General features: G+C 42.7%; 1 long non-coding RNA gene and 1 other non-coding gene across 2 annotated transcripts; both read right to left on the reverse strand.

Moving 5' to 3' along the window:
* Positions 1 to 1,346: 1,346 nt before the first annotated feature.
* On the reverse strand, positions 1,347 to 2,405 carry LOC120638363. Its single transcript, XR_005659989.1, has 2 exons — positions 2,339 to 2,405; positions 1,347 to 1,834 (listed from the first exon to the last, which is right to left on the reverse strand). It is a non-coding gene; the product is annotated as an uncharacterized LOC120638363 (long non-coding RNA).
* Positions 2,406 to 4,009: 1,604 nt separating this feature from the next.
* LOC114811496 lies at positions 4,010 to 4,147 on the reverse strand. The gene has a single exon (XR_003759194.1). It is a non-coding gene; the product is annotated as a small nucleolar RNA SNORA7 (small nucleolar RNA).
* Positions 4,148 to 22,800: the final 18,653 nt, after the last annotated feature.

The following is a 22,800-nucleotide window of genomic DNA, read 5'->3' on the forward strand; positions in this document are numbered from 1 at the left end:
TATAACAGCCTCTTTCAAACCCCGGCAGGTAATTTCAGTTTTATGCATGTTAAAATGAAACAATAACACCCCAAATGTTCAGTGCATTTACTTGTGAGAAGAAAACATCTTTCATTTTTCTTCTGGTGATAAAAGATGAGGGGATTTTTTCTTTTTTTTTGGCAAGGAGACACCCTCCTTATTTTTATAGGAATTAGAAAATCAGTCTCTGTCTGTGGAAGAGAAGAGAGGAAAATTAAAAGTTCACATTTTGCTGTCTGCCTCACTTATACTCAAGGACCAGTGTCGTCAATGCTGTAAAAACAAATAAACACTAATCGAATGCTGACCTCTTTTCTTGGGAAGGCTGAACTTTTCAGAAGTTCAGTTAAGTGCTCTAAAGTTTGCTTATTCCTACTGATCTGTTTGGTCTGGAGAGTCGACTGGAAGGCTCCTACACCACTGAGTCCGGAGGGGAGGGGTGGGATGAGTGCCTGGGGTGTGGTAATCAGACATGGAAATTCGATAAAGAAGAAAACTGGCTCTGTCGAGCGTCTCATCTCCTCACCTTTTGAAAACATACCAGCTGCGGCTCCTCCCTTCGTTCCACCTTCTAAGTGCCCGGTCTTCGCCACCCCTAGGTGTGCGACTGACCAATTAGATACTAAAGGTTGATGACCCGCTTCAATCATTCGTATTTACTGAGCGCTTACTCTGTACAGGGAGCTGTACTAAGCACTGGGAAGAGCACAACACAACAACAGATTCCCTGTGCACAACGAGATCACAGTCTAGAGGAAATGGTAAGTGCTTCCTATGTGCCAGGCACTGTTCTAAGCCCTGGGGTAGCTATAACCTAATCAGGTTGGACACTTGGGCTCACGGTCTTGATCCCCATTTTTTTTTTTTTACAGATGAGGAAGCAGAGGCACAGAGAAGTGAAGTCATTCGCCCGAGGTCACCCAGCAGACAAGTGCTGGAGCTGGGATTAGAATCCAGATCCTTCCGACTCCCAGGCCAGTGCTCTATCCACTAGGCCCTGCTGCGTTCTCATCTCAAGCTTAAGCCCTTCGGCCCTTCCTGGTTGTTCAGCTGCGCCCCTTTCTACTTTTCTCTTTATTTCCTTCACTCCCTCTAGCAAGGCAGGGGATTCTCCCCCAGGCTGATTATCATTAATTCCTACCAGGCAAGGACTCACTGAACAAACAAATGCACATCTGATCCCAGTGCCCTGGAGGCCAGGAAACCTGTCTTGCTTCTCTCACAGGCTTCATATGGCAGAGGGACTCACTCAATGCAATCGATCGATTGACTGGGGTGAAACGATTCGTGACTCAAGATCTTGGCCGATTCAACACCAACCCACATTTTGCCTAATATCTGCTTTAATTCCTCAGGGTAGAAGATCTGCCGTGTCTTTTGTACAATGAATGCTGCTTTTGTGGAGCCAGTGCATGTCTTGCTTTTAGCAGAGGTGTTCTAGTCTTGGGATATCGGCACCACAATCAAGCCTTCGATCATTTTTCCTTTTCTCTTCATTCCCCAGGCAGCTGCGTTTTTCTTGCCTTGTTCTTTTCCTGGCTGGCTCCATGACCTCTATTGTAACTTCTATTTCTTCCTTTTATGGCAGCTGCTTTTATTTGATTTCCTTTTTGCTTTACAACTTACCTGACAGAGGGCTTTTCAGGTAAGGTGATCCAGGCACATACCAGTCGGGCTTTTTTTTTTTTAATATAATGGGAAAATCTTGAAGAGGTTTGTAATCTATTCAAGCAAAGATTTAACAAAGAAAGCATCCGCCAGAAACCAGTCACATAAAATAGCCCCAGCTGTAGGTAGGCCACATTTTTTTTTCCTGTTGAATAGAGGAAACAAAATACATCATTGCACAAACAAAACCTTTCTCCTCCTGCCTAACCTTCCTTTTATTTGAAAAAGAGTACGTGCAATACACAGTGTGACTCATTGTGAATGACCTTGGTCAGGAGTGAATTTTATAGTCAGCCATGGAGCCATTCTGTGTGTTAGGGAAAAGATCCATAGGATGAAGGCTGGGTAGAAAGACAGAGAATTAGGGGAATTTCAAAAAATATCCCATTTAGCCTACAAATCACACTTTTGAGAATTCTACAAAACTGGTACTTCTTGTGATCACCCTTAGAGGTTTGCGTGTGGATACTTTCTCCTTTAAGTTTCTGTAGAGAAGAGTTCTGATCTTTTTTTCAATATCTATGAATAAACGTTAATGCATACTTTTGGACAATTCTCAGGTGATTTTTGTTGAATACTTCAGCGTGGAAAACTCTCTGCCCTTTTCACTCATAAAGAACAAAATATACCCTAAAGATAACATGCTTACCAGTATTGGTCAGTGATTTCAGGAATGGAGACGGTCCCATTTGATTGTCATAACTGAAGGAGAAAGGCTTTATTTATTTATTTTGGTCAAGGTGTATAGTTAAGAATCTATACTGCAAAATTCAAGCCACCCCAAACCAGCCACTGTCCTGCAGGTTACAAGCTGTATTTTGCTAAGAAGATATTTCCTTAATGGAGTCACTGTTAAAACGACACCATGGCCTAGTGGAAAGAGCAGGGCAGCTAGAACAGGACTCTTCAATTATAATCCTGACTCTCCCTCTTGACTAATATGTGACCTTGGGCAAGTCGCTTAACTTGTCTGTGCCTCAGTTTGTTTGTAAAATGGGGACAAAATACCTCTTCCCATCTTCCTTTTAGGCTGTGAATCCCATGTGGGAAAAGGACCTGCGTGTGATCTGATCATCTTCTGCATTGCTTAGTGCAGTGTTTAGCGCAATATCTCTACTCCAGGGCTTTCCACCTAGTAAACCCCTTCAAAATATCATCGATATCATTTTTGTGTCAGAGGAAACACATCAACTAACATTTATATCACACATCCCACCAAATGAATTAAATAACCAATCCCTATCAATTACCATAGTGATTAATACTATTTAAATATTGGATTTAAACATTTAGGAAAAAATGTTTTTAAATTTTGTTTCAAGTGGAAATGGTAATTGCCTGTAACTAATACATGATTAGTTATTTTATGCATGAATGCGGACTGTAATTGTTTTAGTAGTTGAAGTTAAAATATTTGGATCAAGAGGAGTAGGGAAAATTTTATAAATATGAAATTCATGAATTTGCTTCTGCTTCAAAGAGAGAATAATGCCATACAGCAGCTAAAGGAAATAATGAGCACTGCAATTTCTAAAGTAACAGGAAGAAAATGTTCCTTGTAGACTTTTTCACTTAGGTGTCCTCTTGCTTCTTGCTTTACCACTGGGCAGAGAAGAGCACTGAGTAAGTTTTCATGCTCTACTTACTGGTGCTGTAGGTATCACAATCAAGTTGGCCTCATTTTTTGGCCAGCTGGAATCTAAGCCAGCTGAAAAGAAAACCAGAAGAGGACAGTGAAAGAGGTCAAAATATCAATGGGAGACCTCTATATTTAAAGGAAGAACAATGCAGGTGACCCAGTTTGGAAAATTAAGGAAGCCTAGTGGAACTAGTATGGGCTTGGAAGCCAGGGCACCTGGGTTCGAATTCTGACTCTGCCACTTGCTTGCTCTGTGACCTTGGGCAAGTCACTTAACTTCTTTGTGCCTCATTTTCCTCAACTGTAAAATGGGGGGTTGGTACCAGTTCTCCCTCCTGCTTAGACTGTGAGACCAATGTGGGATTGGGACTCCATCTGACCTGATTAATTTCCATTTACCCCAGTCCTTAGAACAGTGTGTAACAGATAATAAGCACTTAATACAAATAAAAATACATTTTGTCTTATGCTCTCTAGTTGTCTCCGACCGATACGACTCCATGGACACATCTGTCCCAGAAAGCCTCACTTCCTTCTGCCAACATTCTGGTAGTGAATCCATGGAGTTTTCTTGTTAAAAATATGGAAGTGGCTTACTATCGTCTTCTCCACTACAGTGAACTTGAGTCTCCGCCCTCGACTCTCTCCCATGTCGCTGCTGCCCAGCATGGGGGAGTATTGACTTGTAGCAGATGGCCTTCCACTCGCTAGCCACTGCCCAAGCTAGGACTGGAATAGGTAGGCCTCTGCTTGGCTCTCCCTCCTGTTGTCGAGACTGGAAGAGTATTGGAAACTCTCCAGGTGCGATCCTGAGAAGAGAAAAACAGATTTACTTTAGTTTATATATATAGAGAGAGAGACTGTAAGCTCATTGTGGGCAGGGATTGTGTCGGTTTATTGTTCATTCATTAATTCATTCATTCAATAGTATTTATTGAGCACTTACTATGTGCAGAGCACTGTACTAAGCGCTTGGAATGAACAAGTCGGCAACAGATAGAGACAGTCCCTGCCGTTTGACGGGCTTACAGTCTAATCGGGGGAGACGGACAGACGAGAACAATGGCAATAAACAGAGTCAAGGGGAAGAACATCTCGTAAAAACAATGGCAACTAAATAGAATCAAGGGGATGTACATTTCATTAACAAAATAAATAGGGTAATGTAAATATATACAGTTGAGCAGACGAGTATAGTGCTGAGGGGATGGGAAGGGAGAGGGGAAGGAGCAGAGGGAGATGGGGGGAAAAGAGGGTTAAGCTGCGGAGAGGTGGGGGGGGGGGCGATAGAGGGAGTAGAGGGAGAAGGGGAGCTCAGTCTGGGAAGACCTCTTGGAGGAGGTGAGTTTTAAGTAGGGTTTTGAAGAGGGGAAGAGAATTAGTTTGGCAGAGATGAGGAGGGAGGGCATTCCAGGACCGCGGGAGGACGTGGCCCAGGGGTCGACGGCAGGATAGGCGAGACCAAGGGACGGTGAGGAGGTGGGCGGCAGAGGAGCGGAGCGTGCGGGGTGGGCAGTAGAAAGAGAGAAGGGAGGAGAGGTAGGAAGGGGCAAGGTGATGTAGAACCTTGAAGCCTAGAGTGAGGAGTTCATATTGTATTCTCCCAAGTTCCTAGTACAGTGCTCTGCATACAGTAAGTGTTCAGTAAATACAATTTAATGAATATAGTATACATGTGTGATTAATAATGTTGGTATTTTTTAAGCGCTTACTATGTGCAGAGCACTGTTCTAAGCACTGGGGTAGATACAGGGTCATCAGATTGTCACACGTGAGGCTCACAGTCTTAATCCCCCTTTTACAGATGAGGGAACTGAGGCATGGAGAAGTGAAGTGATTTGCCACAGTCACACAGCTGACAAGTGGCAGCTCAGGGATTCGAACCCATGGCCTCTGACTCCAAAGCCCGGGCTCTTGCCACTGGGCCACACTGTTTTGTATGGGTGTATATAATAAGCCCTTACTAATTGCCAAACATTCTGCTACACGCTGAAGTTGATACAAGAGTATATGAGGGAGAAACATACTAAAGAAAATAGCCTTATGCAAATGAATACGCTAACATTTCTACTTCTGGTATGTTTGAATTTATTAGAGCTCTAGAAGAACATTAAGGAGATTTTTTAAAATTACATCAGTGGCTGTCTGTTGATTCAGATCCTCTTCAGAGACTCAATAACAAACTGACATTTATCACCCTGAGTTTATATAATTGTAATTAGCATCCTCTCAGGACAAGAAGCGTTGACAACTGGTGACAACTATGCCTCATGATGTCATAGTCGGGATGGAAGTCACTAAAGCAAGTGAAATAGTGTGGGATAAATCTCAAATGGTTCAATAATTTGATTTAGTTCAGCAATCAAAGCATTTTCCGATTAAACCTCAAGAGTATCCTATACTGGCCAGAACGTACAAATAAAAAATATGCTTAGTAATGGTCTCGACCCAGAGAAATAAATGAGCCCAAATAAGAACATTTTAAGATCTGTAAGGTGGTCATCATTATCATCAGCTGTGTTTATTGACGATTTCCAAATTAAATAATAATAATGATATTTGTAATGCACTTACTATGTGCCACTATCGTTATTGAGCACTGGGGTAAAATACAAGATAATCAGGTCAAATGCAGTTCCTCTCCCCCACGGGGCTCATGATCTAAGGCGGGGAAGGAGGAAAACCATCTATTCCCCATTTTATAGATGAGAAAATCGTAGCACAGAGAAGTTAAGTGACTTATCCTTGGTCACACAGCAGGCAAGGGGCAGAGCTGGGATTCAAACCTAAGTCCCCTGATTTTCAGGCCCATACTCCTTCCAGTGGTACATGCAGCCCTTGAGAAGCATGCAATCTAAAATAGTAGGTTGGGTGACGAACCTGAAATAATACTTCAGATGATAATTAGCAATTCCTCTCCCCAGGGTAAACCCAAATGGGACTGAAGCATTAGAGAAGCAGCGTGGCTCAGTGGAAAGAGCCCAGGCTTGGGAGTCAGATGTCATGGGTTTGAATCCCGGCTCCTCCACTTGTCAGCTGTGTGACTGTGGGCAATCACTTAACTTTTCTGTGCCTCAGTTACCTCACCTGGAAATTGAGGATTAACTGTGAGTCTCACGTGGGACAACCTGATTACCCTGTATCTATCCCAGCACTTAGAACAGTGCTCTGCACATAGTAAGCACTTAACAAATACCAACATTATTATTAAGAGATTATTTAAAGGTATCAGGAATGATTCTAGAGAACAGAGGGCCACTGACTGCCCTCTTACTCAACCAGGAAACGCTCACAACATTACATGCATTTCACCGAGCACACCGCCTAATGGGAGGGTGTCAAAATGGTGGAGCTACTGTGATGCTGCAAGTCGCAGAGTGTTTCTCTGTGGGGATCCTCGCACCCCCACTCACCCCAGGACCTCCACATCGCCCGCCCCGGTCAATGTGAAGTCTGGAGTCGTCCGAGAGCTGTAACATTTGGCCACAGGGGCTGGAGCGGAGGAAGGCCCGGAGCCAGCAATAACAAAATGGGTATGAACGCAGCTGGATGGCAGATTGGTCAGGCCAGGGGCCTTGCCCACTTAAAACTACACTGTCTGGAATGGAAGTGGATGCCTGGCTCCGAGAATACCAGTCCTGGTCATAAAAGATGGGTGGAAATGCATCTGCGCCGTAGTCCCAAAAAACAGCTTAATTAGGAGAGCTGGAGTTAACGGAAAAAGGGACGACTAGCTCAAAAGTCCAAACTCCTATTGCCTCGACTAGGCTGCCCCGCGCACAGTACAGATGGATCAAGGTTGAACGAAAAAAGATCGCTCAACATGGGTGGTGATAATGATGGCATTTGTCCAGCGCTTACTATGTGCGAAGCACTGTTCTAAGTGCTGGAGGGACCAGTCTCCAGAGGCAAAAGCAGCGTGCTTTCCTCCAGGTGAACAGCAGCGTAGCAGAGAAGCCCTGTGGCCTAGTGAGTAAAGCACGAGCCTGGGACTCAGGGGGACCTGAGTTCTAATCCTAATCTGATCACTTTCTGCTGTGGGATCTTGAACAAATCGCTTCATTTCTCTGTTTCTTAGTTACCTCGTTTATAAAACGGGGATTGCTTCTCTTGGCCCGTGTGGGACACAGACTGTGTCCAACTTCATTCGTCTGTATCTACCCCAGCACTTAGTTCAGTGAGTGGAATATAATGAATGCTTAAAAATACCATGAAAAAAGGCAGAGCAGCAGGATGGTTGATTGCAAAATGGCCCATTTGACCTCGCTTTAAATCTCCACCTTTGGATATGTAAGAAGTAAGTGTAAATTCAGACCCTCTGCGAGGCTGTGTTATTTCTGGCTCTGGTTTCGGAACAGGAAATGTCCCTTGCTTTTCGGGAAATACAGTCTCCCCAGGGAGACTCCTCAGCCGAGAGGACTCTTCGCCTCAGTCCCTTCTCTCTGACCCCAAAAGAGGCTGTGAATGTTTGTTTGCAAGACAGCACAACCCAAACCAGAGACACCCCTAACGAACTTTTGAAGCATTTGAAAAGATGCCTTTGATGGTTTATGTTTGTGGAAGCAGAACTTTTAAATTCAACCCTCCCAGTTTGGGAGTACTTTCATTTAAAAATCAAATCATCCATTTAAATCCATACTTTCAAAGGATTATTTTTTCATTATTTTTTTTCCTTATTTTTAATGGTATTTGTTAAGTGCTTACCATGTGCCAGGCACTGTATTAAGCAACGGGGTAGATACAAGACAATCAGGTTTGACACAGTCCACGTTCTGTTTGGGGTACATAGTCAGTCACCATTTTACAGATGAGATGACTGAGGCACAGAGAAGTTAAGTGACTTGCCCAGGGCTACACAGGGGACCAGTGGTGGAGTTAAGATTAGGAGTCAGGTAACTCTGACTCTCAGGCCGATTCCCTGCCCACAAAGAGCTTACAGTGTAGAGTTTTTATGACCTGTCAAACTGATATTGGGACCTTCCGGGCACCTGGGCTGAGCCTCATTGGGTTTACATACTTTTTCCACAAAGCAATCTTTACTACAAATGCTGCAATAGATTTGATATCATACAGACTTCAGCTAATTGATCAAATTAATTTAGGGAAAACTTTTTCCATCGAGGCTCAGGGAGAGACCATTTAAAGTGTATTTTTTTTCCTATACAGAATACCTCTTCCTCTCTCATTTCAAAAAATTTGGGATAAATGCAATTCTTTACTATAGCATTAAAATTCAATCGACTTTTCGTTTTAATTAGGTCTCATCCTCATCTTTTCCCTAGTTTGCACTCTTTACTCATTCCAAGTTCTCCTTCGAGCTACCTGTACATTCAGTTCTCGCACCTCCCTCCCCTCATTAATGTTCTTCTCTAGCTTTGAACTCCCTCTGGCCCCTACTCCATTGGAACATAGCTCTTTCCACTTTCAAAACTCTCCCAAAGTCCAAGTCGTTTTAATTAATAATAATAATAATTATGGCATTTGTTAAGTGATTACTATATGCCAGGCACTCTACTAAGCACTGGGCTGGATAAAAGCAAATAGGGTTAGGCACAGATCCTATTCCACATGGGTCTCAATCCCCATTTTACAGATGAGGGAACTGAGGCCCAGAGAAGTGCAGTGACTTGCCCAAGGTCACCCAGAAGACCAGTGGCAGAGCAGGTATTAGAACTCATGACCTTCTGACTCCCAGGGCCGTGCTCTATCCACTTCACTGTTCTGCTTCTCACCTACCCTTAGCACTTTTGTTTTCTATTCCTTGCCTCAGCCCCCATATTCTTTTATTTATTTAATATAATTTAAATATACAATCAATTCAGTTAACAATTCAACTCTTTTATTCTCATGTGTTTGGATTGCTTGATTCTTGTTCTTCTCTTAATTTCACAGTCTGTATACAATTTTTATCTGCCCATTAAATTGTAAAACTTCCTGAGGGCAGAGAATGAATGTCTCCTCACTAAGCCTAAGTTTCAGGACATTGCCTAGAAATTCACTCGGTGCTTCAAAATACAGTTGACTATAATAATAGTATCTGTTAAGCATTTACTATGTGCCAAGCACTCTACTAAGCACTGAGAAAGATACAAGATAATCAGGCCTTCCCCGACTAAGCCGTCTTTCCATTCATTCATTCAATCGTATTTATTTAGCGCTTACTGAGTGCAGAACACTATACTAAGCGTTTGGAAAGTACTCCCTCTCTCTTCTATGCCCCCCCTTGCACTTTGATTGATATTCTTTAAGCACTTGATATTCTCCCTACCCTGCAGCCCCACAGCATAGTGACTGATCAATATTTTTTTCCCATTATAAATAGCCACAAGGAAATAAATTCTGTCTTTGTGATCAAGAGTAATTTCCAGGTCTTTCCTTGCATGTCGTTTACCATCATTTAGAGAAGCAGCACGGGCAGAGGACTTGAGTTCTAATTCCTCCTTGGCCACTTGTCGGTTGTAAGAACCTGGGTATCATTTTTATGTTCCTCAGTTTATTCACCCTTCGAATTGGATTCAACACCTGTTGTACCTCTCCCCTTGACTGTGAGTCCTATGTGGCCTAGGGACTGCCTCCAACCAGATCATCTTCCATCTACACCAGAGCTTATTACCGGGCTCGTCAAATAGTAAATGCTTTGACAAATAGCATGTTTTATTAATGTCAAAACTCATAGAGTCAAATCCCAGGGCCTGGGGAAGTTTCCCAACAGACTACCATCTGCAGGCTCAGTTAATTCCTCCCTCAGTAACTCAGCAAACGATTCTCTCTGATTTGGAGTCAATCTTGGTGGTTCCTAGCCGGTGGAACCCAGCAAGAATCTTTTGTCTGAATAAGTCACCTGCAGATTATAACTGGTTTCTAACAGCACTGGGAGAGGAAGGCCAACTCTGGCTCTCGGAGTGGGGGATTTCAGTCAAATCACAGCCTATCTTTGGACCCCCAAACCTTCCTGTACTTTTGGGGGAATGGGCCAGATGATGTCTTCACAACTCTTGAGACAAAAGGAGCTTTGTAAAGACCAACTATTTTTACTGTTTAGAAAATGATCCTTCTAAATACGAGCCCTGGAATGCGGAGTTTGTTCCCCAGCAGGGGGCTCTTTAACAGTCAGCCAGCGCCGAAAGAGAGGCCAGCTAAGCTATTACAAATAACCACGTTTTCATCAAACAAACAAACCAAATCTTTTGACATTGTTTAGGACCAAATCTCAACTCACATCAGCTCATAAGGCCTTCTTGTTTGGGCTGTGAGTTACTTTGTCCTAGAAGAATTTTATGATCTTAAAAAGAGGAAAAAAAAAAGCAAAAAGCAGCAGTCACTTTGTTTTTCGAACATGAAACTCCCGGGGAGGGTGTCACTAAAGTAACATTTACTTACTCTGCAGGGGAAGCAAGTTGGACCAACTGCTTTTAATCCACTATTTATTTTAAGCAGTTTCAAATGTACCAATTCGGAGGGAGACCTTTTTTTCCTCCTCTCTTTTGTCCAGCACATTCCCTTTATATTATCTAAAAATACCCTCAAGAGGGAAGTCTGATTCTTGCATTTATCTAGATTTCATTTTCTCTTAATATCTAGCATTGGGCCGCTAGGTACGCTGAGATGGTACGTTAGGTATGCTAGGTATTCATGTGTGCGAGTGTTAAAGAGACCTGATGTGGGACCGATATTCACCGACACGTTGTTGACACTTAAAGATGGTACACTGTAGCATTAGTGGGTTTGTGGGGTTCGGAGACTACCTCTAATTTCAAGCCTGCGTCTTGCCTTCCCAAGCTTTGTGAAGCCTTCGCTCAAGGAGAGTGGGTCATTTTGCAAATGTTGTAGGCCAGATTGGTCTGTGTGTTGCTACTTTGCACTGTTTTTGACTGCGCTTCATTATTTCTTTATATTATTCCACCTGGTTGCATGTGCTCCTATCTTACCTCACCAATTTTCTACTACAACATGGTTCACATGCTTCACTTTTCCAATGACAATATATTCACTGTACCTCAATCTTGTCTATCTCACCATCAATCCATTGCCCGTGTCTTTGCTCTGGCCTGAAATTCCCTTCCCTTTCATAGCCACTCTCCCCACACTCCACCTTCAAAGCCTTATTAAAATCACATCTCCTCCAAGAGGCCTTCTTGGGCTGAGTGCTCTTTTCCCTTAGTCCCTCTCTCTTCTATGTCACCTATTCACATGGATCTGAACCCTTTAAACACTTGATATTCACTCCACCCTTAGCCCCACAGCACTTATGAACATGTCTGTAATCTATTTTAATACCTACCTCCCCCTGTTGACTGTAAGCTCCTTGTGGTCAGGAAACATGTCTACCAAACTCCATTGTATTGTACTTATTACAGTGTTCTGTGCACAGTAAGTGCTCAGTAAATATCACTGATGGATTAATTCAGTAAATCATGCAAGAGCGGCTTAGGCATCCAGCTGTCTTCTGTTTTTCTCATGTGCCCGTTTCAGCAGAACAAGGCTGTTGTGAACATTTTTTTCAATGCCGGTGAGCAGTCTGCGTTTCAGGATTTAATTACTGCTATGTAGGCAGCTCACAGTCCAAAACCGCATGAGTAGATAAGGACAGAATTAAAAGGTCAGGATGGATTTTATCACACTCAAAAACAGACATTGGCAACAATAGGACAGTGAAGTTTCAAACAATCTGATTGTCTACAAGGCCTTTGTGGTTTAGGATTTAATTACTGCTAATCTTGTCCTGATATTTCATGTTAAATAAGGTTTGTCAATGACCTTGGAGAAACCATTTTAAAAGCTGAATGTGTCTTCTGTAGTTAAGTCACGGTCTCATCCCATCAAAGGGCAGGGACTGTCTCTATCTGTTACTGATTTGTACATTCCAAGCGCTTAGTACAGTGCTCTGCACACAGTAAGCGCTCAATAAATACTATTGAATGAATGAATGAAATAGAAGATTGGACACCACAACAGCCCTATAGACAATCACATTGTTTGAAATTTTGCTGTCCTATTTCCAGTTGTTGCCAATGTCTGTTTTTGAGTCTGATAAAATCTATCCTGATCTTTTTAATTCTGTCATTCATTCAATTGCATTTATTTAGCACTTACTACGTGCAGAGCACTGTACTGAGCGCTTGGAATGTACAATTCGATCTTTATCTATTCACGTGGTTTTGGACAGTGAGCTGCCTACATAGGAGAATTTGGGGACAGCTTAACTTTTATGTCATTTAGGAATGCCCTCAGTTGTATGTAGACTTTTCTGGGTGTTGGGCTTTTATATCACTTCAATTTTCTTCTGGAATACTTAGAAGATGACTCTACCTTGAATCAGGGCACCAGAGTTTCGTTTTGAGCCTTGGGCTGAACTTGGGACCAGGACTTAAAGGGTTGGTGGATAGAGTGGGACTTTGAGAGGAGAAATTGGGGGAGAGGAAAAAAAGGAAGAAAAAAGAAAAGAAGGAAAAACAAGGGGAAAGGAGAGGATGGTAAAAGGGCACTTTAGAATGTGTCTGTTCTAGGCCCACTAGAGAAGCAGGGTTGCCTAGTGGAAAGACCTAGGAGTCAAACAACTGAGTTTTAATCCTGGCTCTGCCACTTGGCTATTTGACCTGGGGCAAGTCACTTAACTTCTTGGTACCTCAGGTTTTTCATTTGTAGAATGGGGATTCAAAGCTAGTTCTTCCTCTCTGCTTAGACTGTGAGCCCCATGTGGGATAGAGACTGTATCCAATCTGATTATCTTGAATCTACTCCAGCACTAAGTATGATGCTTAGCAATAGTAAGCGCTTAACAAATACCACAATTATTAGTCTTCTATACTTTCCCAAGTGCTTAATACATTGCTCTGTACACAGTAGAAGCTCAGTTAATTTACCCTCTTTGTTATATTTTAGTTATCTCACTCTCCATCTCCTTCTGGAGGTAACAAACTGTCGAGAGAAGAAACAAAAGGAAAAATAACCAAACACTTGACTCTGTTTTTGTTGACTCTTGTAGATTCAGACTTTCCATACACAGCTGCTTCCCCTTACATGTAACTGATTTTAATTTCTGTCTCAGCCACTAGATTGGAAACTTCTCGAAGACAGAGGCTGTGTATACCAGCTCTATTGTAAGAGTGCAGTGCAAACCAGTGGATTGCTTGATGGATAGGGTTGAGAGTTTTCTGTTTTCCTTTAAAAAGAGACAGAGTCCTCACTGCCTGTTAGTCAGAGGCTGGAAATTTCATTTAGAGCAAGAGATGGTAGATCGATTTGGTTTCCTTTAATCTGTAAAATAGTTTTGGAAGTCAACATTGGCAGGTGTGGTACCTTATTTCATTTCATTCCTTAGAATGTAAAATCTTTGCGGACAAAGAATTACCTTTTTTGGAATAATGCGAACTTCCCATACTGGTTCCTTTTCTATATGGCTACAAAGTTCTATAGAGCTTCAGATTTACAATGGAAAAACTGTACACTGAAATTCATATGCAGTTGAATGCACCAAGTTACTATAGATTTAAGCTTCAGGCAATTTTTAAAGTGGAATCTCAGTCCCTTAGCATCTTATTCACTTACAGCAGAGTCATTGTAAGGGGGCGATGAATGGGCTGAATATGCTGCAGGATCCTTCTATCTGCATTTCAGGCTTTCAGGCTATAATGTTACCTCGTTGCGACATGAAAATGTAATGTTTTCCCTCCCCTGGGTGCTACAAACCACAAGATATCACTTAAAAACATGCTTAAACTCATGGTTAAGACCATATGTTTGCCCAAGGGTTCAGAAGGCCAAATCTGTTTCCAATATCCCGATGGAGTAATTGTCCATGAAATGGAGTTAAATTGGGTACCACTGCAGCAAACTAGAAAAGTCACGATAAAATGCCTTCTCTCGATGCTGCTATCTCATAGTACGTACCTCCTTACCAACTATCCCTAAAAGAGATTTTTGGGACCCAAAAAATCAGAGATCAATAATGTATAAAAGACATTTTGTTACCAGAGTGACATACACCCTAAAGACAAACACAATCAGTGAAGTTTTCACTCTTACAGTCACTGAAATTGAAGGAAGCCAGTGTTGTCTCTCTTGGCGAACGAAGTTTCAGGATGTGAAAAATCAGAAATTTCCTTCATTCTGAGGTCAAAGCAAAGATACTATATAAGTTGAGTGCACCAAAAATATTGCTTTCTATAACTTGGCCATTCTCTTTAAAGAACATAGTATCAAACGTATTGAATGAGTATGTTTTCACTGTCTTTGATACTGAAGTTGGGGTTCTATGTTTCTGAAACTATAGTTCAAGGAATATTCTGAGAGTATTTCTCTCTTGTGTATCTTTGCTCACCAGAACTCCTGGCAATTGACCTTCCCAACACCTGAAATGTTCATTCTATTCCACGGCTTTGCTCAGTGCATTGTTTGAGGAAGCCAGAGAGCCTTATGAAAAGGAGGGGAATCCCTTGTTGGTCTCAGCAACACAAAAATATCACCCCTGCAATCTAAGTGGTCTGTCGATTCATATTCAATCCCCAAGCAATCATTTTTAGTAAGACTGCATTTAGAAAAGTAATTAAAATTGAAAAACTTAGTCATTTGGAATTCTCTCTTCATTAGCTTGAGCTCAAATCTTTAGCCTTCCTTTTCCTTTTGGCCTTGGTGCTTTTTTTAAATTGATTTCCTGGCTGGAGGATATAGCCGTTGGATGAGATTATCAGCATTCTAGCCTTGAGCAAATATGTTCTCAAGAGACTCTTCTAATCTGCTTTACTGGCACGAGGTTGTAGAGCACAAGGTGACACCTAGGAGAGAGGAAGTCTATGGCATTTAACGAGTCAAGGACGATCGGATGGCAGATTGGGTCTTTGATTACTTTTCCTGATGGCTAGTTCTCCAGCCTGCCAAGGTTTCAGAAAGGAGGCAGCCTAACAGCTTGGACAAGAAAAGTTCACACAGCCAAATTAGTATTGGGAAAAAGAGACTTTACATAGAAATGGTCTGTCCCTGAAAGCGAAGGAATTAAAGGTTTATTCACACACTATAATTTCTTTTAGTTGCCCCCAATTAAAAATAAATAAGTAAATAGAGTATCTGCAAACACGACTCCTGTCTTCCTTCAGTTCTCAGTCTTCCATAAGTTGGTTCCAGCAACCGAGAAGCTGCCCAAAATGTGATACTTTTATTAGTGTTTCCACCGATGGGGAAGGAATGAGAAAATGTAGAGGTTGATATTCTAGACATCAACATACGGGGGCATGAGAGCCTAAGAAAAGCAAATAAACTCTGAGAACTAACTGCCAGAAGAGTCAAGGGAGGGTGCCACAGCAGAAAGAATTTGCTATTAAAAAGCATTTCCAGGGTCTCAGACTGTTTGAGTCTCCTCTTTCGTGCTCCGTCACAAGACAACACACAGAAATTTGTTTTCCGGCCATTCCTTTTTCAGATACGAAACCTTAGAGATGATGTTTAAAAGAGATAAGTGGAAATGAAAAGGATAGCGAGGTGGCTCACAATTTGGAACACAGTCTTTTACAGCAGAAAGCATTTTCATAGCTTCCTTCCCTGGAGGATTTCTAATTCTTTATGCGTTGTGGTTAAATCCAGGGTCAGACCACCAATTTGGAGCGTACTGGGCAAACGATCATGCCAGCCCACTGGGTGGAGCCTCTGGGAGGTGGTGGTGGGGGTCAGGGGTGGTTTCCATAGAGTGGACATATCAAAATTCAGATGAACTTGAAGATGAACAAATTGCTGTGGAATTTAGAAAAATCAACCTCATGGTAAGGAAAGGGCTAAATAACAATTGTAAGCAGTTATTTATCTCACGGATTCTATGAACAGATCATCATCAGCAGAATAAATGTGACTATTATCACAATGACAATCCTTCAGCTACAAGATCACAGGATCTAAATTCATTCTCTCCCCTCAGGAACTCAGTCTTTGTCACCTAAACCTTGCCTCTCCCAGGGATCCCCCATACACCCTACACTCCATCTATAATAATTATGGTATTTGTAAAGTGCTTACTCTGTGCCAGGCACTATTCTGAGCACAGAGGTGAAGACAGCAAAAAATGTAGGACACAGTCCCTATCACACATGGGGCTCACATTCTCCTTTTACAGAGTAACTGAGGCACAGAAAAGTGAAGTGACTTGTCCAAGGTCACACAGGAAACAAGTGGTGGAGCCAGGATTGGAACCCATGACCTTCCTACTCCCAGGCCTGTGCTTTATCTACTATGCCATGTTTGACATGTCTACACACTCTAGTTTAACCCTCTATCACTTCTCCTCTTTTCATTTTTCCTTAAGGACTATTATCCATTTCACACCCTTGGTCACACATTTGCATGCGCATGGTTATTCCTGAGAACTCCCCACAGAATGTGTGTCACAACCCTTCCTGACGAGAGTGTGGTCAAACTGGGCCTTTTAGAAGCTTGGGACCCAGAAAGGATCAGGACTAGACTGGACTGTCTGAATATCTGGGAAATTGGAAAGGGCCGGGGTTTACTGAGAAGCAGCGTGGCACAGTGGAAAGAGCACGGGCTTTGGAGTCAGGGCTCATGAGTTCGAATCCCAGCTCTGCCCCTTGTCAGCTGTGTGACTGTGGGCAAGTCACTTAACTTCTCTGTGCCTCAGTTCCCTCATCTGTAAAATGGGGATTAAGACTGTGAACCCCACGTGGGACAACCTGATTCCCCTGTGTTTACCCCAGCACTTAGAACAGTGCTCTGCACATAGTAAGCGCTTAACAAATACCAACATTATTATTATTATTACTTGCACTCTATCAGCCCGGATGTGCTTCTTGAGAATCTTGAAAGTTCTTTTCAAGCTAAGAACTCTGTGGAGTCAGGGAAAGAAGCAGTGAAGCCGAGGAGTGAAGGTTTCTTTAGCCCAATACCCTTGTAAGCGTTCTTTCTCGGAAATCCTAGTAACAATTTTGGAACCTACCTGGTCCCCTAATTTTGGCACTTATCTCAGGCATCATGTGGAGTCCAATCCCTTGAATCCCACGCCATACCATGTGTAGGACACTCATCCTGGAAAACCGGTGGGAACTTGTCTCACCTCTATACCTAGTTAGTCTTCTTAGTTTATTGGAAAGAAAACTGTTTTAAGAATAGCAATTCCAGTTTCGTGCGCTGGGGCTTTGCTACCAGTTTCTAACCAACTACCTAGGACTTTCCATGAGGGGGATAGATCCAGCAGGATTCCTGAAAAGTGGCTGACTAAAAGTCCACCATCCATGTTAAAGCAGCATAGGCTCCATTGGCTTTGGCTCTGTGCTCTGGTCACTTTGGTCATAAATGGGTCATGTCCTTAAAAGCCCTTCCTTGTACTTATAAACTTGTATCTACCCCAGCGCTTAGAATAGTGCCTGGTACATAGTAAGTGCTTAACGAATACCAACAAACACCATTATCTTTATTATTAACAGTACTTTGCTCATAGTAAGTGCTAAATAAATTCATTAATTCAATAGTATTTATTGAGCGCTATGTGAAGAGCACTGTACTAAGCGCTCGGAATGTACAATTTGGCAACAGATAGAGACAATCCCTGCCCATTGATGGATTTATAGTCTAATCGGGGGAAAGAGATGGACAAAAACAAAACTTATAAATGCCATTGTTTGGTTGACTGAGTGTTGTTCTTCATGCCCGATTAAGAACTCTTCCCCTTCCTCTCCTCCCCTAACCGTGGGAGTCCTTCAAGGTTCAGTTTAGGGTCTTTTCTAGTCTCCAACTGCACCCATTAGCTTGGATAACACATTCTCTCCTGTGGCTTGATTCCTGTGTATGATTCCCAGATCTACAACTCCAACCCTGATCTCTCGCCTCATGCATTTCCTTCTGTCTTCAGGACATCTTCACTTGGATGGCCCACTAACACCTCTAACTGAACAGAACTCCTTATCTACCCACCCAAACCCTGGCTTTCCCCTGACTTTTCTGTCACTGTAGACCGCACCACCATCATCCATCTCTCACAAGCTCATAACCTTGGCCTTATCCTCAACTCATTTCTCTCATTCAACCCACATATTTATTCTATCACCAAATCACGTCAGTTCAACCTTCACAACATTGCTAGTATTTTCTCTTTCCTCTCCACCCAAACTGCTATTATATCAGTCTAAGAACTTATCCTAATCCTTCTTGATTTCTGCATCAGTCTCCTTGCTGACCTCCCTGCATCCTCTCTCTCCCCATTTCAGTCCATACTGCACTTTGCTGGCCGGGTCATTTTTCTACAAAAATGTTCATCCCATGTTTCCCTACTCTTCAAGAACTTCCAGTTGTTGTCCATCCACCTCCGCATCAAATAGAAATTCCTTACTATCATTCATCTTTAAAGCACTCAATAACCTCACCCCCTCCTACCTTACCTTCCCGATTTTCTACTACAACCAAACCCTCTCACTTCACTATTCTAATTCCAACCTCCTCACTGTGCCTTAATCTCACCTACCCTCATCGTTGGCTTCTCACTCATGTTCTTCCTCTGGACTGGAACATCATTCCTCCTCATATCCGAAAGACTTTCTCCCTATCTTCAAAATATTATTCCCCGTTTAGCCCCTCGTTTCCACTTCTTCCATTCTCTTCTGCATCACTCTTGCACCTTGATTTGTCTCCTTTATTCACCCCTCCCTCAGCCCAATGGCACGTATCTGTAATTTATTAATTTATATTATCTGTCTCCCCCTGTAAGCTCAGTGTGGCCAGGCAACCTGTCTGCCAACTCTGGTATAGTCTTCCATTCCAACAGTAAGTGCTCAATAAATATGCTTGCTTGACTGATTGATTAGGAACACGACTGGTAGGGAAAGGGGAGTGAAAGTCATATTGTGCAAACCACTAACCGTACGATCAATTCCTTCAAGCAGGATCGCAAACCCGAAAAATCAAAATCGAGGCTTATCCATTATTCGTCGTCCTCATCTATCATTCTGGGACCTGACCCATGGAAGCCTATAAATTCTTCCTTTCCTTCTCCATCATCCACCGCAACGCAGATATCTGGACCCACTTCCTGTTAGAGCAGGGGTCATCCACCACTAGTGGTAAGAATTTAATTCACTATTATTAATAATAAGAATGATAACAATAGTAATAATTGTGGCATTTGCTAAGCGCTTACTCTATGCCAAACAGTATACTAAACACTGGGGCAGCTATGAGACTATCAGATTGGACACAGTTCCTGTCCCATATGGAACTCACAGTCTAAGGAAGGGAATGGATATTTAATACCCGTGAGGATGAGGGGCTGAGGAAATTGGAAGCAGGGTGGCCTAGCAGAGAAAGCACAGACTTGGGAGTCAAAAGATCTGGATTCTAATCCTGGCTCCATCACTTACTTGCTCTGTAAATTTGGGAAGGTCATTTAACTCTTCTGGGCCTCACTTTCCCCATCTCCAAAATGAGAATTAGATTCACTCTCCCTTCTCAGACTATGAGCCACATGGGGGAAAGGCACTGAGTCCGATCTGATTTGTATCTACTCCAGTGCTAAGAATAGTAAGCACTTACAAATACCATTAAGAGCAAAAGATGAGGCACAGAGGAATTAAGCAATTTTCACAGCTGGAATTCCAGGATCAGCCTCCAGAACATGGCTGAGCATCTAAACACCGGTTCTGGAGCCTGAGAGTTTTGTGCTGGGCCTGCCCATTTGGAAGAGGCTAACCATTAATAACTTGCCCCTCTGCTTCTCTGCTTCATCTTTCCCTCCCCACCCATCTCTCCCTGCCCCCTGCCTCCCTCTCCTCTATCTCCCCAACACATGTGTCTCTTAGACTCTTTAATACCAGCAAACAGACAATAGAGGAGAAAGCAATCGCAGGTGCAGAGAGGGCAAAGGGAATAAGCAGGAATAGAGGAAGGAGAGTAAAGAGGGAGAGGAGCTAGTAATAATAATAATATAGTTACAGTATTTGTTCAGCTATTCTCCAAAAAACGTTCTAAGAACTAGAGTGGATAAAAGATAATCAACGAGGACATCATCCGTGTCTCAAGTGGGACTCAGAGGCTAAGCTGAGGAAGTTGAGCTAGAAAGAAGAGCAGAATGTAGTGGAGTACAGGATTAGAACCCACATCCTCTGATTTCTAAGGGTGCTCTTTCCACTAAGCCACGAGTGGTATTAGTTGAGGGCTTACTGTGTGCAGCACACTATTTTGGAGAGTACAACAGAGAAGGTAGACAAAGTAATAATAACAGTAATATTTATGAAGTGCTTATTAAGGGACAAGCACTGTGCTTAACACTTGGATGATATAAAATAATCAGATCAGATTTAATCCCTGTCCAACATGGGATTTATCACACAATCTGGAGGGAGAAGAGTAGGGGATTCAGAGATTCAGAATAAAATCTTGAAGGACACGTAAAGTTAGAAGGGAAGAATAATTTCACTGTGTCTTTTGATCCTCATTTGGAAGTATTCAGTCTTCTTAGCAACTGTTCTTTGAGGCTGATGGGCATGAAAACCCATAACTAACACTAGCCTCAATTTCTCTCTCTCTCATATAGCAGTGTGGCCTAGTTGATAGAACACAGGCCTGGGAGTCAGAAGGGCCTGGGTTCTAATTCCGGTTCTGCCAATTGTCTGTGTGATCTTGGGCAAATCGCTTCACTTCTCTGGGCCTCGGTTTCTCGTCTGTAAAATGGGGATTAAGACTGTGAGCCCCACGTGGGACAGGGACAGTGTTTAAACCGATTATATTGTATCTCCCCCAGCGCCTAGAACAGGGTCCGGCACATAGTAAGCGCTTAACAGACACCATGATTGTTATTATACAACACACCTTTTCAATCCATCACTAAATCCTGTCTGTTCTACCTTCATTACATCACTAAAGTTCACCCTTTCCTCTTCATCCAAACTAATACTATGCTGATGGAAGCACTCATCCCATCCCACCTTGGCTATTTGACTGCTTCCTTGGTGACCTCCCTGTCTCTCCCCACTCAGTTCATACTTCACTCTGCTACCTGGATTATTATTATTTTTTAATTGGCCACATCTCCCCTCTACTCAAGGCCTTCCAGCGGTTGCCCATCCATCGCCACATCAGCCAGAAGCTCCTCACCATTGGCTTTGAAGCACTCAAGCAGCTTGCCCTCTCCCATCTCACCTCCCCCATCTATTCTTTGCTCCTCTAGTGCCAGCTTCCTCCCTGTTCCCCCATCTCACCTCTCTCACCGACGACGCCTTCCCCATGTCCCGTGTCAGGCTTCCAACTCCCTTCCCCTCCATATACACTTAGTACAGTGCCTGATACATAGTAAGCACTTTACAAACACCATTATTATTGTACACCAGACTACCACTCTCCCAACCTTCAAAGCCTTAGTAAAGTCACATCTCCACCCCCAGTGAGTCTTTACCATTTAAGCCCTCTTTTCCCTGACTCATTCTCACTTCTGCTTCATCTCTGCATCTGAATCTTTATCATTTGGGCACTTGATATTCACCCCACCCTCGGTGCCCCAGGAGGTATGTACGTATTTGTAATTTATTTATATTAATGTTTGTCTCCCCCTCTACCCTGTAAGTTTATTGTGACAGGGAATGTGTGTACCAATTGGTGGAAAGAGCATGGACCTGGGAGTCAAGGGACTTGGGTTCTAAACCCAGCTCTACCACTTGCCTGCATTGTGTCCTTGGGCAAGTTACTTCATTTTTCTGTGCCTCGGTTACCTTATTTGTAAAATGGGGATTAAGACTGTGAGCCCCAAGTAGTACATGAACTTCATCCAACCTATCTTTTATCTACCCCAGTGCTTAGTAGAGTGCCTGGCTCATGGTAAGTCCTTAATACCTTTTTTTTTTTAAAAAAAAAAAAAAGCTTAGTAGAGTGCTCCGCAGACTGTAGGCACACATTAAATGCCATTGGTTAATTGAATAACTGACTGAAGGCAGGTGTTATGGATTCCTGTCCCCTCCATTCAGTCCTGACCTGTGGCATTTCTCCTGTTCTAGCTTTAGCATTTCCTGAACCACAGACTGCCCATCAGACTGAGTATTCCTGAATTTTGTTATGGTTTTATGACAGGGATAACTGTCCAGTAATAACTCCCATATCCAGGATGCTTTTAGGGTTTAAGCCAAGAGCTCCCTGAGGTAACTAGTTGCCCAGTCTATTCACCAACAAAAACAACTTCAGTACCACTCTTTTATGATGTCTTGAAAAACACAATATTTTTGTTTCTTTCTTAGGAAGTTCCTATAATTCTTAACAAATTCAAGGGCTCTGTGGTTCCTTTCTTGTTATTTCATTAGTTGTGTCCTGGATACAGTTCAAGTGTGTGGCATAAGCTTTCATTTTTCTTGTATTCCCACCTCCATAAAACAATTCATAGAGAAGCAGCGTGGCTCAGTGGAAAGAACACGGGCTTGGGAGTCAGAGGCTGTGGGTTTCTAATCCCCACTCTGCCGCTTGTCAGCTGTGTGACTTTGGGCAAGTCACTTAACTTCTCTGCG

This window comes from Ornithorhynchus anatinus, chromosome 4 (assembly GCF_004115215.2).
Source record: "Ornithorhynchus anatinus isolate Pmale09 chromosome 4, mOrnAna1.pri.v4, whole genome shotgun sequence".
Lineage (NCBI taxonomy): Eukaryota > Metazoa > Chordata > Mammalia > Monotremata > Ornithorhynchidae > Ornithorhynchus > Ornithorhynchus anatinus.